Here is a 16,660-nt window from a genome sequence, read left to right as displayed (position 1 = left end):
CTCAGTCAATGACTTTAGTGGGGATTTCAAATCATCTGTCTTCCCTCAGATTCCAGTTGGACAACAAATTGCAACATTTTGGGTCACTGAAAAGGCTACAGAAGACCAGGAAACAAAACTTGATCAGTAAACATAACCTACTTGGTCCATTAATTAAAAAAAAAAAACCTACTCTAAAGGGCAAAATTGTGAAAGAGTAAGAGAATGAGAGGATAGACACTTTCTTTTTTAAACATAGTACTCTAGATCCCAAAGTTTTAAAGACTTACACCTTGATCTTGCAAACACTTACACAGTTATATGAAATAATACTTCCAATGAACTCAAATGAGTTCAAGGGGACAACCGACACATAAATGCTTGCAGGATTAGACACTTGATCTGTCCAGTCCAGTGGAAAATGGGGCCATGGCCAGTAGCTTGTTTTATGATTATCCGAGAAAGCAAAAAAAAATCAAAAGTTGCATAGCATTGTCAGTACAAGGTGAGCTACCTTTATGTAATTTTTACGAATAATTTTTTTTGAGAACTTCTTGTTCTTCCATAATTGGTTGAACTTGAGTGCCTGAAGTTAACTAAGAAGTGATATCAATGTCAGGAAGTGGAAACAAAAGACTGGCAGGTTTAATCATAATTATATCATTAAGGTATATGATTCGGGACTATTTAGAAAAACTGGACGAGCAAAAGTCCATGGGACCAGATGCGCTGCATCTGAGGGTGCTAAATGAGTTGGTGGATGTGATTGCAGAGCCGTTGGCCATTATCTTTGAAAACTCATGGCGATCGGGGGAGGTCCTGGATGACTGGAAAAAGGCTAATGTAGTGCCCATCTTTAAAAAAGGAAAGGAGGACGATCCGGGGAACTACAGGCCAGTCAGCCTCACCTCAGTCCCTGGAAAAATCATGGAGCAGGTCCTCAAGGAATCAATTCTGAAGAACTTAGAGGAGAGGAAAGTGATCAGGAACAGTCAGCATGGATTCACCAAGGGCAAAAATAACCTAATTGCCTTCTATGAGGAGATAACTGGCTCTGTGGATGAGGGGAAAGCAGTGGATGTGTTATTCTTTGACTTTAGCAAAGCTTTTGATACGGTCTCCCACAGTATTCTTGCTGGCAAGTTAAAGAAGTATGGGTTGGATGAATGGACTATAAGGTGGATAGAAATCTGGCTAGATCATTGGGCTTAACAGATAGTGAGCAATAGCTCCATGTCTTGTTGGCAGCCGGTATCAAGCGGAGTGCCCCAAGGGTCAGTCCTGGGGCTGGTTTTGTTCAATATCTTCATTAATGATCTGGAGGATGGCATGTACTGCACCCTCAGCAAGTTTGCAGATGACACTAAACTGGGGGGAGTGGTAGATAGGCTGGAGGATAGGGATAGGATACAGAGGGACCTAGACAAATTAGAGGATTGGGCCAAAAGAAGTCTGATGAGGTTCAACAAGGATAACTGCAGAGTCCTGCACTTAGGATGGAAGAATCCCATGCACTGCTACAGACTAGGGACCGAATGGCTAGGCAGGAGTTCTGCAGAAAAGGACCTACGGGTTACAGTGGACGAGAAGCTGGATATGAGTCAACAGTGTACCCTTGTTGCCAAGAAGGCTAACGGCATTTTGGGCTGTATAAGGAGGGGCATTGCCAGCAGATTGAGGGACGTGATCATTCCCCTCTATTTGACATTGGTGAGGCCTCATCTGGAGTACTGCGTCCAGTTTTGGGCCCCACACTACAAGAAGGATGTGGAAAAATTGAGAAGAGTCCAGCGGAGGGCAACAAAATGATTAGGGGGCTGGAACACATGACTTATGAAGAAAGGCTGAGGGAACTGGGATTGTTTAGTCTGCAGAAGAGAAGAATGAGGTGGGATTTGATAGCTGCTTTCAACTACCTGAAAGGGCATTCCAAAGAGGATGGATCTAGACTGTTCTCAGTGGTAGCAGATGACAGAACAAGGAGTAATGGTCTCAAGTTGCAGTGGGGATGGTTTAGGTTGGATATTAGGAAAAACTTTTTCACTAGGAGGGTGGTGAAGCACAGGAATGGGTTACCTAGGGAGGTGGTAGAACCTTCCTTAGAGGTTTTTAAGGTCAGGCTTGACAAAGCTCTGGCTGGGATGATTTGGTGGGGGATTGGTCCTGCTTTGAGCAGGGGGTTGGACTAGATGACCTCCAAGGTCCCTTCCAACCTTGATATTCTATGATTCTATGAAGATCCAATAGCAAATGACCTGCTAAAGCTAGAAAATGCTTTATCCCACTGGAAAGATACTAGACTTCAAAAGTATATCACCTTTTTCTCTGTAGCTGTGTTTTCTGGCATTGGTCCAGGACTGAATATAGTACGCCCTGGATTTCGAACAAATGTAAGTTTTAATCCATAACTAACATACACAGGTATTCTGGTCTGATTTGAGGAAGAGGTCATGCTTGGAAGAAGACAACATGATGTAATTACACCTCTCACACTTGAGAATATAAGAACGGCCGTACCGGGTCAGACCAAAGGTCCATCTAGCCCAGTATCTGTCTATCGACAGTGGCCAATGCCAGGTGCCCCAGAGGGAGTAAGCCTAACAAGCAATGATCAAGTGATCTCTCTCCTGTCATCCATCTCCATCCTCTGATGAACAGAGGCTAGGGACACCATTCTTTAGCCATCCTGGCTAATAGCCATTTATGGACTTAACCATCATGAATTTATCCAGTTCTCTTTTAAACGCTGTTACAGTCCTAGCCTTCACAACCTCCTCAGGTAAGGAGTTCCACAAGTTGACTGTGCGCTGCGTGAAGAAGAACTTCCTTTTATTTGTTTTAAACCTGATGCCTATTAATTTCATTTGGTGACCCCTAGTTCTTGTATTATGATTTTATATATCTCTATCATATCCCCCCTTAGTCTCCTCTTTTCCAAGCTGAAGAGTCCTAGCCTCTTTAATCTTTCCTCATATGGGACCCTCTCCAAACCCCTAATCATTTTAGTTGCCCTTTTCTGAACCTTTTCTAGTGCTAGAATATCTTTTTTGAGATGAGGAGACCACATCTGTACACAGTATTCGAGATGTGGGCATACCATGGATTTATATAAGGGCAATAATATATTCTCAGTCTTATTCTCTATCCCCTTTTTAATGATTCCTAACATCCTGTTTGCTTTTTTGACCGCCTCTGCACACTGCGTGGACATCTTCAGAGAACTATCCACAATGACTCCAAGATCTTTTTCCTGACTCGTTGTAGCTAATATATTGTATGTATAGTTGGGGTTATTTTTTCCAATGTGCATTACTTTACATTTATCCACATTAAATTTCATTTGCCATTTTGTTGCCCAATCACTTAGTTTTGTGAGATCTTTTTGAAGTTCTTCACAATCTGCTTTGGTCTTAACTATCTTGAGTAGTTTAGTATCATCTGCAAACTTTGCCACCTCACTCCAGATCATTTATGAATAAATTGAATAGGATTGATCCTTGGACTGACCCTTGGGGAATACCACTAGTTACCCCTCTCCATTCTGAGAATTTAATTCCTACCCTTTGTTCCCTGTCTTTTAACCAGTTCTCAATCCATGAAAGGACCATCCCTTTTATCCCATGCTTAATTTACATAAGAGCCTTTGGTGAGGGACCTTGTCAAAGGCTTTCTGGAAATCTAAGTACACTACGTCCACTGTATCCTCCTTGTCCACATGTTTGTTGACCCCTTCAAAGAACTCTAATAGATTAGTAAGACACGATTTCCCTTTACAGAAACCATGTTGACTATTGCTCAACAGTTTATGTTTTTCTATGTGTCTGACAATTTTATTCTTAACTAGTTTCGACTAATTTGCCCGGTACCAACGATAGACTTACCGGTCTGTAATTGCCGGGATCACCTCTAGAGCCCTTTTTAAATATTGGCATTACATTAGCTAACTTCCAGTCATTGGGTACCGAAGCCGATTTAAAGAACAGGTTACAAATCTTAGTTAATAGTTCCGCAACTTCACATTTGAGTTCTTTCAGAACTCTTGGTTGAATGCCATCGGGTCCCGGTGACTTGTTAATGTTGAGTTTATGAATTAATTCCAAAACCTCCTCTAGTGACACTTCAATCTGTGACAGTTCCTCAGATTTGTCACCTACAAAAGCCAGCTCAGGTTTGGGATTCTCCCTAACATCCTCAGTCGTGAAGACTGAAGCAAAGAATCCATTTAGTTTCTCCGCAATGACTTTATCGTCTTTAAGCGCTCCTTTTGTATTTCGATTGTCAAGGGGCCCCACTGATTGTTTAGCAGGCTTCCTGCTTCTGATGTACTTAAAAAACATTTTGTTATTACCTTTGGAGTTTTTGGCTAACTGTTCTTCAAACTCCTCTTTGGCTTTTCTTATTACACTCTTGCACTTAAGTTGGCAGTGTTTATACTCCTTTCTATTTGCCTCACTAGGATTTGACTTCCACTTTCTAAAGGAAGTCTTTATCTCTCACTGCTTCTTTTACAAGGTTGTTAAGCCACGGTGGCTCTTTTATAGTTCTTTTACTGTGTTTCTTAATTTGGGGTATACATTGAAGTTGGGCCTCTATTATGGTGTCTTTAAAAAGCGCCCATGCAGCTTGCAGGGATTTCACTTTAGTCACTGTACCTTTTAACTTCTGTTTAACTAACCCCCTCATTTTTGTATAGTTCCCCCTTCTGAGTAAGCGACTGTTTCTTATATAGAGAGGTAAGGACAAACACCCTACCAGGCATTTTTTTTCATTTGCGAACCCCTAAGAATTTTTGAATGGAGATGCAGAACCCTTTGGAAATCTTAGGCATAGTCTGCAGACCCCAGGGGGTCCACGGACCACAATTTGAAAACCACTGGCCTAATTGAAAGTTACTTGAGCTTAAGTTCCTAGACTCCTAAGTCTCTTGAAAATGAAACAGTATTCTAAATTACTTAGGCTGACCTTTAAACTTTTAAAACTAATAGCTCTCGTCCCCCTCCCCTTGTTTTTATTCATAGACTGGAAGAGAAAGATATGTCTCCCTGCTTTTTCAAACCCCCAACTGATTTTTCAACTTCAGTCTTTTCTTCATTTGGACTAATTAATTTATTCTATGCCTGGAGAAGAGGCTACTTCTGTCAAAAGCTGGTTTAGCACTTCCACAAATTCTGCTTTTTCGCTGCAGTGATTTATTTGTGTAGAGACAGAAAAAGGTGGTTGACAAATTAGTGAATTTCTGTTTGTTTCGCTGTGCATGTATGCAAGAAGACAGAGGAAGGACATTTACTTGAATGCCCAGAACCACCCAAAAGCAAGGGCTGCAGTTACCGGGAAAATCAGTGTTTTTCCATGAGCTGGAAACTTTCCATGATGGGTGGAATTATAAATATTCATAACTTGATAATTGAGTCAATCAGCGCTCAGGTAGCGAGAAGCTATAAAATGGGAGTATGAAAACGCCAAGGTGAGCTCAGTGAATGACCCTGATGAGATACAAGATGGTCTCTGGAGTCACAGAACAGGTTTCAATGCCTGTGTTGCCTTTGCAGGTCTCTTGCACCCAGTAGTACAGTTCCTGGGTCCTCTACAGGATGAAGCCCTTTATACAGTACACGGCCTACTGTGCCATATTTATGAAGTTTGACCTCAAAATAAATGTTTTCCACCCTCACTCTTCTTTTATACAGACAGGAAGCCTTTAACTCTAAGTTTTTGATAGCAACTTGTGAATTCAGACTATTTTTTTTTACTTAAGCATTTTAAGAGAGCATGAAAAGTTTAGGCCATAACATATTTTACATTAAATTCAGATTTCATTTTAAACAGATTTTTAACAAGAAAAAATTAGTTATTTAAATAAAAAACCTGATTTAAATTTTAAAAGTCTATTCCCTCCACCAAAAAAATCAGTTTACCCAAACTGGAATCTTTAGCCTTAAAAGGAAGGCACATTGCCTCATTCAGCAACCTAAGCTGGGTACCTAGGCCTATACTCCAATGGCACCACAGCCTCACACCCCAACTACAGCCCTCCTCCACCGACCAATATCCCCCTATTACCCAACTACACCCACGCTTCCCTCAGTCCCAGACCAACACCCCCATCTCCCCCCCCCGCGACCAAAGTTACCGCCCATACCCACTACGTCCCCCCCTCACTAATTCCTTCCATTACCCACCCCAGCACAGCTCGATCTCAGACTGATCCTTCCTCCTTCTCTCCCCCACAGCCCAAGCCACCTACTGCCTCCCCTCTGACCCCATCACCCGGCCCGGGCCCGGGCCCAGGCCCAGCCGCGGGGGCAGCACCCACGGGGAACAGGAACCCCGTCACCAGGGTGACAAGAAGGGCCCCCCGGGAACAAAACTAACCGATCTGACAGTGAAACCGAACCGATTCCAGTTCAAGCTGAAGCGGCAGCGTGACCCGGAAATATATGGGGAGGACCGGAAGTGACTGAGAGAGCAGCGGCGCACATGCGCTGAAGTGACTATATCAAGGGAGACCCGCGCCTGCGCAGGCATTTTGGTTTAGTAGAACGGGGAGAGAGGTCGATATAGAGCGAGTGCGGACGGGCTGATGTCGGCCGGGTCCTTGTAGCCGCAGCGCGGGGGCTGGGGCACTGGGCGGCGGTGGCGGTGGCGGCTACCCCGAGCTGAGCGCTCCCTGCGAGCTCTGGAGCGGGCCGGCCGGCTGCCTCGGGGCGCGGCTGCGGAGGGGAGGAGGCTGGGTCCTTATAGCCGAGATCGGGACGGGCGGGGGCCCTGTCCTGGGGGAAGGCCTGAGCCGTAGGAAAAATCTTCCCAAATAAGCTACGGCTGGAGGTCCGGGCGCGGCCTGGGGGAGCCCTGCGCTGGGGAAGGAAACCAGCTAAGGGGTGTGCGTGTCTCTGCTCCCAGCCAGCCGTTCTGTACAGGATGCCGGGCAGGGAAACACACAGGTTTAGAGATTTGCAGTATTGTGATAGGCCTGTTGGCCCCAGGATATTAGACAAAGGGGGTAAGGTAATATCTTGTATTGGACCAATTTATGTTGGTGAGTAAGACAAGCTTTTGAGGTACATAGAACTCTTCAGTCAATCACCGATAAAAGACGCAAGCACCATATCCCCCTTGGGTGAAGAGTTTTCACAGAATGATCACTCTATGTCTGATTATGTTGTCCTCATCCTCAAAAAAACCCTGCACAGTTCCTTCAAAAGATGATCTTGGGAGCATAAATCCACCATTAGACACTAAAAATAATGAACTTTAATAAAAAGATTGTTGTAATGAGCCATAAACTCAATCTGAAACATGCTAACTTTCCTTTGACTGCAGATGTGTTAACTGCCCACTTCACCTTGCATGATCTTTTAAAACCGGTTAATGCCTTATGCTAAACAGTCTTTTCCACCTTGCCTTTAGAGGTGAGGGTCTAAATACCTTTTCCAGACCTGAAGAGCTCTGTGTTAGCTCAAAAGTATGTCTCTTTCACCACAAGTTGGTCCAATATAAGATACTGCCTCACCAACCTTATTTCATTCATTTAGAAGATGCATGTCAAATATCTTTTTGAAAATATAAAATGTAATTCACAATACTCTACAACATGAGTATAATTTTGCAGTTCTGATCTCAAAAAAGATAGGAAAATACTTCTACATATTAAACCAGACTGGCAATTTTGTTACCTTTGGTTAGAATTTTAGATACATTACCAGCACAACTGACAAGTGTAGTTTCATACCTATGCATGCAATTTGTTGTGCACTCCTGACTTCTGCAATGTACTTCCTGCTAGATGCACATTAACAGGATGCAGCTTTGTGCCATCCATACACATAGTCTGCAGGGGCCAATAGCTCTTTCTTCTGTCTGGGGAGTTTACATATTTCCACTACTGGGGAGGTTCCAGAAAGTGTGTTTCTCCCTCTGAGGATGGCAGCATGAGCTAAGAGGTGGTGATTCAGAGCTGTCAAAAGAAGTTGAATTTGCTGGTGCAGCTCAGTGGAAGAGAAGAAAATAGTTGATGGGTGGCACCAGTTTGCACAATGGCTGTTGTAGATCTAGAGACTTCATTTGGTCTGTATACATGGAAAATGCCCATGTTGCTGAGCATATGAGATGGTTGGTTTATAATGTGCAGATACCCCAAAACACTATCATGTCTCTTTTTTTAAGAGATGGCTGCTGGGGTGTCAGGAGATATTTAGACACTTTGTGACCCAAGAACCTCTGGATGTCAATTCTCAGAAGGAACTGGAATATATAAGGGTACAGGGCTCTCCTGGTTTCACCAAAAGAATATCATACAAGGTCTCATGAAAGCATGTGTAATATTGGTCTACCCTCTTAATCTCTACAAGATGTATGGATGATATTTAAGGTGTTATGTATCCATACATAAATTATGTTTTTAAAGCATGTAAAGTGACATGCCTCAGAATGGTTTCACTAAACAGGAAGTATATGTGAATGAAGTATTCTAAAATTTACAACGGAGGCACATTTAAATATTGAATCAAATGCTAATAGAAGGATATGAAATCAACTTGAAGGAAACACACAAGCAGAAACAAGCTGCTGGAGGTTTATCCTGTTTCCAAACTAAAACAAGGATTTGGGGATTATTACTAGGGGGTGCAGGTTGAACTCCCAATTATTTCTTCAATCATGGGGACAGGCTTCTGGCAGGCTTGTAATTATGAAAGGGGTATCAAACTAGGACTGTCGATTAATGGCAGCTCACTCACATGATTAACTCAAAAAAATTAATTGTGATTAATCACAGTTTTAATTGCACTGTTAACAGAATACCAATTGAAATTTATTAAATATTTTGGATGTTTTTCTACATTTTCATATATATTGTATTTTATGTTGTAATTGAAATTATATATCTATCCCTCTACCTCGATATAACGCTGTCCTCGGGAGGCAAAAAATCTTACTGCGTTATAGGTGAAACTTTGTTATATCGAACTTGCTTTGATCCACCGGAGTGCGCAGCCCCCCCACCCCGGAGCGCTGCTTTACTGTGTTATATCCGAATGTGTGTTATATTGGGTCACGTTATATTGAGGTAGAGGTTTATATATTTTGATTACAAATATTTGCACTGAAAAAATGATAAAAGAAATAGCATTTTTCAATTCACCTCATGCAAGTACTGTAGTGCAATCTCTTTGTCATGAAAGTGCAACATACAAATGTCGATTTTTTTTGTTACATAACTGCACTCAAAAACAAAACCATGTAAAACTTCAGAGCCTACAAGTCCACTTAGTCCTACTTCTTGTTCAGCCAATCGCTAAGACAAATACGGTTGTTTACATTTACAAGGGATAATGCTGCCCTCTTCTTATTTACAATGTCACCAGAAAGTGAGAACATGGCACTTTTGTAGCCAGCATTGCAAGGTATTTACATGCCAGATATGCTAAACATTCATATGCCCCTGCATGCTTCGGCTACCATTCTAGAGTAAATGCTTCCATGCTGATGACGCTTGTTAAAAAAATGTGTTAATTAAATTTGTGACTGAACTCCTTGGGGGAGAACTGTATGTCCCCTGCTCTGTTTTACCCGCATTCTGCCATATATTTAATGTTATAGAAGTCTAGGGTGATGACCCAGCACATGTTGATCATTTTAAGAACACTTTCACTGCAGATTTAACAAAATGCAAAGACAGTACTGATGTGAGATTTCTAAAGAGAGTTACTGCACTCAACCCAAGGTTTAAGACTCTGAAGTGCCTTCCAAAATCTGAGAGGGATGAAGTGTGGAGCATGTTTTCAGAAGTTTTAAAAGAGCAACAGTCTGATGCGGAAACTACAGAACCCAAACCACCAAAAAAGAAAATCAACCTTCTGCTGGTGCCATCTGACTCAGATAATGAAAATGAACATGTGTTGGTCCGCACTGCTTTGGATGGTTATTGAGCAGAACCAATCATCAGCTTGGACGCGTGTCCCCTGGAATGGTGGTTGAAGCATGAAGGGACATAGGAATCTTTAGCACATCTGACATGTAAATATCTTGCAAAGTTGGCTACAACAGTGCTATGTGAATGCCTGTTTTCACTTTCAGGTGACGTAAACAAGAAGCAGGCAGCATTATCTCCTGCAAATAAACAAACTTGTTTGGCTGAGCAATTGGCTGAACAAGATGTGGGACTGAGTGAACTTGCAGGATCTAAAATTTTACATTGTTTTATTTTTGAATTCAGTTTTTTGTACATAATTCTACATTTGTAAGTTCAACTTTCATGATAAAGAGATTGCATTACAGTACTTGTATTAGGTGAATTGATTACTTTTCTTTTTTACAGTGCAAATACTTGTAATCAAAAATAAAGTGAGCACTGTACACTTTGTATTCTGTGTTGTAATTGAAATCAATATTTGAAAATGTAGAACACATCCAAAATATTTAAATAAATGGTATTCTATTATTGTTTAATAGTGCGATTAATTTTTTTTAATTGCTTGGCATCCCTAAACCAGACTGTTTGTTTGAAAATGCAGAGGAAAGAACTTAGGGTAAGCTACCTTGTAGGAGATGGGGAATGCCAAGTTAGTTAACATTAGTCTAGAGAAAGTGTGTTATGATTGTTTTATATGTAACCATTTGATTCCAATATTCGCTATCCCTTGAATTTCTGTTCTTTGATAATTTTTAAAAGGTTTATTGTGAAAGCATCTGACAAATGAGAAACAGGAAACAATGTATTTCCTGTCATTGAAAGTGAACAGGCCTGTTCCAACCTTTTCCCAGGGTTGGGTTGGGATTTTATAAGGCTGTAGAGTCTCCTGTTGATCACAATACCCTTTGCACACAAAAGAAGCTCTCCCTTGGTATTACCCCACAATGGCCTTTCTACTCTAACGACCCAATTGAGAGGACATGGATTCAGTCTTCCTCTCAAAGGTTTAACACTCAGGGAGTAATTTCTTCAAAAACAAAATAATATTTATTTAACACAATATTCCCTAATACAATAAGTCTAATCCATATACTGAAAGAATAAACTAAACATAACAGCATTAATTAGAATACCAACAAACTCTATCAACATATACATATTCAAATATTCAGTATTATAATACTCAAATACCCGATACTATGATACTATACAATTAACAAAGTTTTGATTGGTTCTGCATGCAATGGACAGTCACTTGCCTTGCTATCAGCATTCTGCATTAAACATATACACATGGACATCTAGCTTTATTGACTCAGGCATATGCATACAAATACATGCTTCAATTGAAGGCTAAAAATCATTAGACTTACTTCTTCTGATATCTTGACTATCTCTGAAAGGGTCTTTCTGATCTGTCAAAACCTGGTGTTGCTGCTACTTCTGCCTTCTTCCTTCTCTGATTTTTAGCTCTTTTAGTTGCTTTTCTTCTTCTGATCTGTTTATTCCTTTCACTCCAGTGCACCTTCCTCTCATTCCAATGAGTGGTTGCCAAGTCTCACAAGATAATAAAGCTGTACTGCCTTTCAAAACAAGCCCCAAACAAGCCAATCCACGTACCAACAAACAATATTGGACATTGTTACAGTAGATAGAAATAAAAGTATTTTTTCAGTACTACAACCCCCCTGTACCCAGACCAACCAACCACCCTGTACCTACTAGTCCAGGTGGCCATGGCAGCCAGCCACATGGAGTAGTCAGGGGGGCATGCAGCACACAGTGAGTAGCAAGCAAGCACATGCAACAGCTATCCATACCCCCCCAAATCACAACCCCCCCTGTACCAAACCAGCCAACCCCCCTTTACATAGTAGTCGAGGCAGGAGGTCAGTGGAGCGAGAGAGAGAGCAGGCACTGCAGGGTATGCAAGAAGCAAGCACATGCAGCAATCTGACACTCAGGAGGAACAAGTTCCAAACTGCCCAAAAGCAAAAGGAAAAAACCCAAAACAGAAGCACTTAGCTATTAAAGCTTTTTTTTTTTAAAGCTAATAATCCAGGAGCCATTCACACTGTACTGCAGGAAATTAAAAAAAAAAAAAAAAGAGGCAGCAGCCACCTTCCAGAAAATCAAGCAACAAGCTACTGAAAGAAATGATAAGCCAATTACTTCCAGAAACAAGCCAATTTCCACTTGCTTTAGGCTGACTTAGAAAGCTGTCAGCACTCTGGCTTATATACAGTTGATCCACTAATCAGCATTGAGCCCTTTAGAATGTGGTTCTAAAGCCCTGATTGAAAACCTGCACCTTTAGAACTAGACCTGTTTGAAGACTTGTGTTCTACCTGACTGACCCCTCCCTTCAGGAGTGACCCTTGTTTCACCCAGTCTGCCTGCCTGTCACTGGCTGAACATTCTAAGGTCACTATTTTGGTTTTCACCACTCTGATTCCTTGTGCTCACCATTTTGTTTTCCCCACTGTGACTGCTTAAAACTATCTTTATTAATTATTTAAATTCTTATAATTACTAAACAAATTACATACTTATATACACCTTATTATGTTTCACTGTCACCACTCCCATTTTGCTAATTTACATAAGCCCAAATCTCGATCTTTTCTCTGCTTCAGTTAATGGTGACAGATCAGCACCATTGATGTTGGACAGCACCTAGTGCTGAACAGCCTTTTCAGCATACAGAAAGCAGCTGAAAAATCCTCTGTATAATTGGCTTCCTCACAGAGACATGCTCACCACTGCTTCTCTCCCTGTCTGCTGGTTTTCTTTTAGCTTTCTGATTGTCCTCTGTCTCACACACAGCTGTAACCAATCAATGCCCCAACACCTGTGTTTACAATCAGTTCCCAGGGAAACCCCTCAGTCCACATGGCTTAGCTTCTGTTCAGGCCTTGCTATTCTAGGTAGCGCATTGGGCAGTGGCTTGTATAGTTTCAACTGTCACTAGACAAAGGGACATTTAATTGCTCCTTCCATTTAGCCTGGTTAAAGAATGCTCAGTACAGCCATCAGCTTTAACAGATCTGTGATTGATGACAGCCATTAATACCTTCCAACATCATAATACACTTACTGGCTCATCTCAGGCCTGGTGTGAAGTGTGTATCTGTCTCATGTTGGGTCTTAAATCTGTTGGGATTGTTACCCTTTAAACAAAATTCTGTATTGCACCCACAGTTTGTATCTTGCCTGATAGTATAGGGTAACTTCCTGTGGCACTTGCGCTTTGTGTTATGGCCAACCCTGGAGTTCGTCATTTTGCTGCCTGTAGCACTTCATCCTGGTTGGTCCTTTGTTGGATTGCCTGGAGCCTCCCATCAAAGATGTGAAGGTATGGTAGCATGTTGATAGACTCTTGTCTCCTGTTTCACAGAGCTATCTGTGTTATACTCTGGCAGGTTATCTGCCACCAGTACTTTATCCTCCAATCATAGCACTAGAGTCTCAATAACATGCATTGCAGTCAGTTGGCTGTACTTAGCAGTATCTTCTTTATGATGATGTCTCAGAGTTTGATCAGACTGCACCCAAGATGCCCAAAGGTGAACTGATAGAAGCAGTCTGTTGCAAAGAGCCCAGTGAGTAAGTGGCTTCTTTTCTCTATGAGCATATCCACTTTGTGTTTGTCAGGGCTCTGTTACCAAAGTCTGTGAGCTACAGGCTTTGCATCAGTGCTGCTCCTGTTCTTCCTCCTGAAGCAACACACTGTAGCTCTAGCTGCTCTGCAGAGTTATAGTACTTTAGGACCGGTGCCTCATTAATGATTTTCTTTACTCTTTCAAATGCCTATTCTTGGGTCTCTGGCCATTCCACGGCTGCATCATGGTATATTGAAAGTCTCAAAGGTTCACAGGTTTCTGATAGATGTGAGCAGAATCTGGAAAGATTCCTACAAATTGCTGGACTTCCTTCACATCCTTTGCTTTGCGTAATGGCTCTGTTTTTCAGGATCAGACTGGAATCCCTTGGAGGTCAACAGATGTCTGATTTAGTGGACCTCAGTTCTCTTCAGCTTATCTGCATTCATCCTCATATCCCGCTTCTGGCACCCATTTAGGCATTGTTGCAGCTTGGTATATAGCCTTGGATTGTCTCTTCCTTGATATCTCCTTCACCTACAATAAGAATGTCATTAGCCTCAGTCTTAATGCCTGGAAGTCCTTTAGTACCTGGTTCAGTTTACACCAAAACACCTCTGGGGCCAGGCTGATGCCCATAGGCATTTGTATCCAGAAGTACCTGCCAAAAGGTGTAGCAAAGGTTGTCAAATGGCTGGATGACTTATCTGGCTCAATCTATCAGAAGTTAGATCCCATTCTTGACATCACAAAGAGTGAACACGTCTGCCCTGGAAAATAGGGCTATATGTCCCCAGTTGTTGGTAAAGGGTAGGGACTTTTATTCAGTGCCCTGTTCACTGGAGATCCTCAGTTTACCTGAAGGTTTTCTTGCCACTGCAAGGCTGCTGATCCACTCTTGGCTAGTTTCAACAGGTTTAATGATGCATCTTCTTTGCAAGCTTGCCAGTTCCTTCTTCAGTGGCTCCGCCAAGGCTAATGAAACTCTACATTTTGGTAGACTCACAGGTTTCACATTGGAGTCTATTTCTAACTTTAGTTTGCCATCTGGGTGTCCATCTCCTTGAAATATGTCTTTATAATCTGTCATAGTGCTGGCCAGAGACTACAGTGACTGTTCTCCCTGCTCTCTCAAATTGAGGATATTTTGGTGTTTTACTGTGATCACATCCATGACTTGCACTGCCTTCCTTCCCAACAGTTGGTGGTATCCTGTGTGTGCGCACAAGTGTAACAGAGCCAATCTATGCCCAGGCAAAATTATATTATAGGGAACTGAGCATGGATCAGGTGCATGCAGTTCCCTACATGAAGAAAGTCTCCACCACATGTGCCTTCATGTCCAAGGACCAATGTGTATCCACAGGCCCAGGTACAGCTGCCTCGTCCATATCATCTTCAACCTCTTCATCTCTGGGAAGCACTCTAGCATCCTCAAAGAGGATATATGATGAGATATATGGGGATCCAGAGGCAACGTTGTTTCAGAATAGGGAGAGGAAGCATTTCATACCATCAGCCAGTCCCCACAATCATTATGCTAGCAATGAAGTGCCTGGACAACAAGGCTGGATATTGACTAGGTGTAGGAGACATGATATAATCCTGGGCACCTGGCCACCATGTCTGTGATTATCAGGCATGCATTGCAGACAGCCATCATGTTCAATGAATAGATCCACTTCTATTCATGTAGGCATATGCATCTTCTCTTGAATTCCTGTGTCAACACCCATTATCAATTGATCCCAGTACTGATGGGATGTTTGCTATTTCATAGAATTCTTTCATGCTCGTTTCTGGGTGTGTGTTTCAGTGTTTGTGTAAATCAATATATGTCTCAGGAGGACCCTTAGAAATTGGAATGGTATATATTTTCACTTCTGAGGTTTTCACTAAGCAGCAATTTGTTCTTCTATGTGCTTTCTGATTGTACCAGCACCTTCATTCCCTCCCCCCAATCCCTTACTCATTATTTTTGCAATCTGATTTTTAAATTCAGGATCTGATAACCCCAATCTTGAAAGGAAATTCTTGTTTTGATTTCTTCTTAACAGTTGATGTCTCTTGTGCATCCTCTTTAAACACTGTCACCTGAACACCAATACAATTTGACTGACTGCTCTGGAATAATAATTTTCTAATGTGTGCAGCATTCTGGAAGAGAGTGGGAGTTTGAGATACTTAAATGCACATGAAATGCAAGTTTCTGTCCTAGTTCTCTCTTACTTTCTTTTCCATTTTCTTCTTCCTTTAACTTTACTGTTACTGGAAGATTTAGATCCAATTATATTAAGCCCATGATGCTACCTAAAAATAATGCTTTTAATTTAAAACCTTAATTTACAAGTTATCCAACACGGTCACTAAGGTAGTGGCCCACCCTAAAGGAATTTCCAGGATATTACTAGGGTGCTTGTCTCTGTTATACAGAAGGCTCCCCAGAACAAACTAGCCGTCTGTTCTCTCAGTAGGGTCAATGTCCCCTTCAGTCTGCTCCTTCCCTCACTGCTGCTGAGGTAGCCTCTCAGTGCTGCTGAGGTAAAAGTTGTCCTTCAGTGGCAGAGATGGAAGCCCGCTTGGCTGTTGGAGTAGCTGCTGCTGCAGCCCTCTGCTGGCTGGGTTGCTGGAGCAGCCGTTGTCTGTGGCAACCTTGGAATTCTATGGTTGCTGCTGCTGCTGCTTCTGTTGCTCCTTTGCAGGTAGGTTCTCTTCTGTAGAGTTCTATTGCTGCTGCCACTACTTCTCAGGTAGGGCTTCTTCCTTGCAGGTATCTCACAACTTCTGCTGTCCTTCAAGGTTCCAATCCCACTACAAGGTCAGCCTGCTAGCTGTCAGCCTTATATACTGCTTGGCCTCCCAGGCTCAGTCAATCAGCTTCCAGATTTTCTTTTCTCCACCCACTAGCCCCAACCAGTCATGTGTACCTACATGTGACAGGAACGTTCATGTATCCCTATGGAAGGGCTTTTCTGCTGAGTCGTTCCCCAACGGAAGTGATGCAATAGTGTATCTCTATTGCATCATCTGGAAATGATGCAACAATGTACCTCCATTGCATCATCCCTGTAGCTGCCATTACTGGATTTTCTCATTTTAAACTACTATTAATTCTTTTTTAATTAAAACTTTAATCTTAAAATTAATTACTGTTTCATGCATTTCAAAG

General features: G+C 42.0%; 1 protein-coding gene across 6 annotated transcripts in view; it reads right to left on the bottom strand.

Annotated features, from left to right (window-relative positions):
• Positions 1-14,947, bottom strand: part of GNPDA2 (glucosamine-6-phosphate deaminase 2) — a 32,031-nt gene extending 17,084 nt beyond the window's left edge. For 3 of the 6 annotated variants that reach the window (XR_005598990.1, XR_005598991.1, XM_039539868.1), the window contains exon 1: positions 6,352-6,480. The gene's annotated coding sequence lies outside the window, so the exon portion shown is untranslated. Of the gene's footprint in view, positions 1-6,351; positions 6,481-11,262; positions 11,568-12,448; positions 12,572-12,986 lie in introns of those variants that run through there. The other 3 variants (XM_039539869.1, XM_039539872.1, XM_039539870.1) reach the window with 3 other exon arrangements.
• Positions 14,948-16,660: the final 1,713 nt, after the last annotated feature.

Source organism: Mauremys reevesii, linkage group 5, assembly GCF_016161935.1.
Source record: "Mauremys reevesii isolate NIE-2019 linkage group 5, ASM1616193v1, whole genome shotgun sequence".
Lineage (NCBI taxonomy): Eukaryota > Metazoa > Chordata > Testudines > Geoemydidae > Mauremys > Mauremys reevesii.
This window is presented reverse-complemented; position numbering and strand designations above follow the sequence as displayed.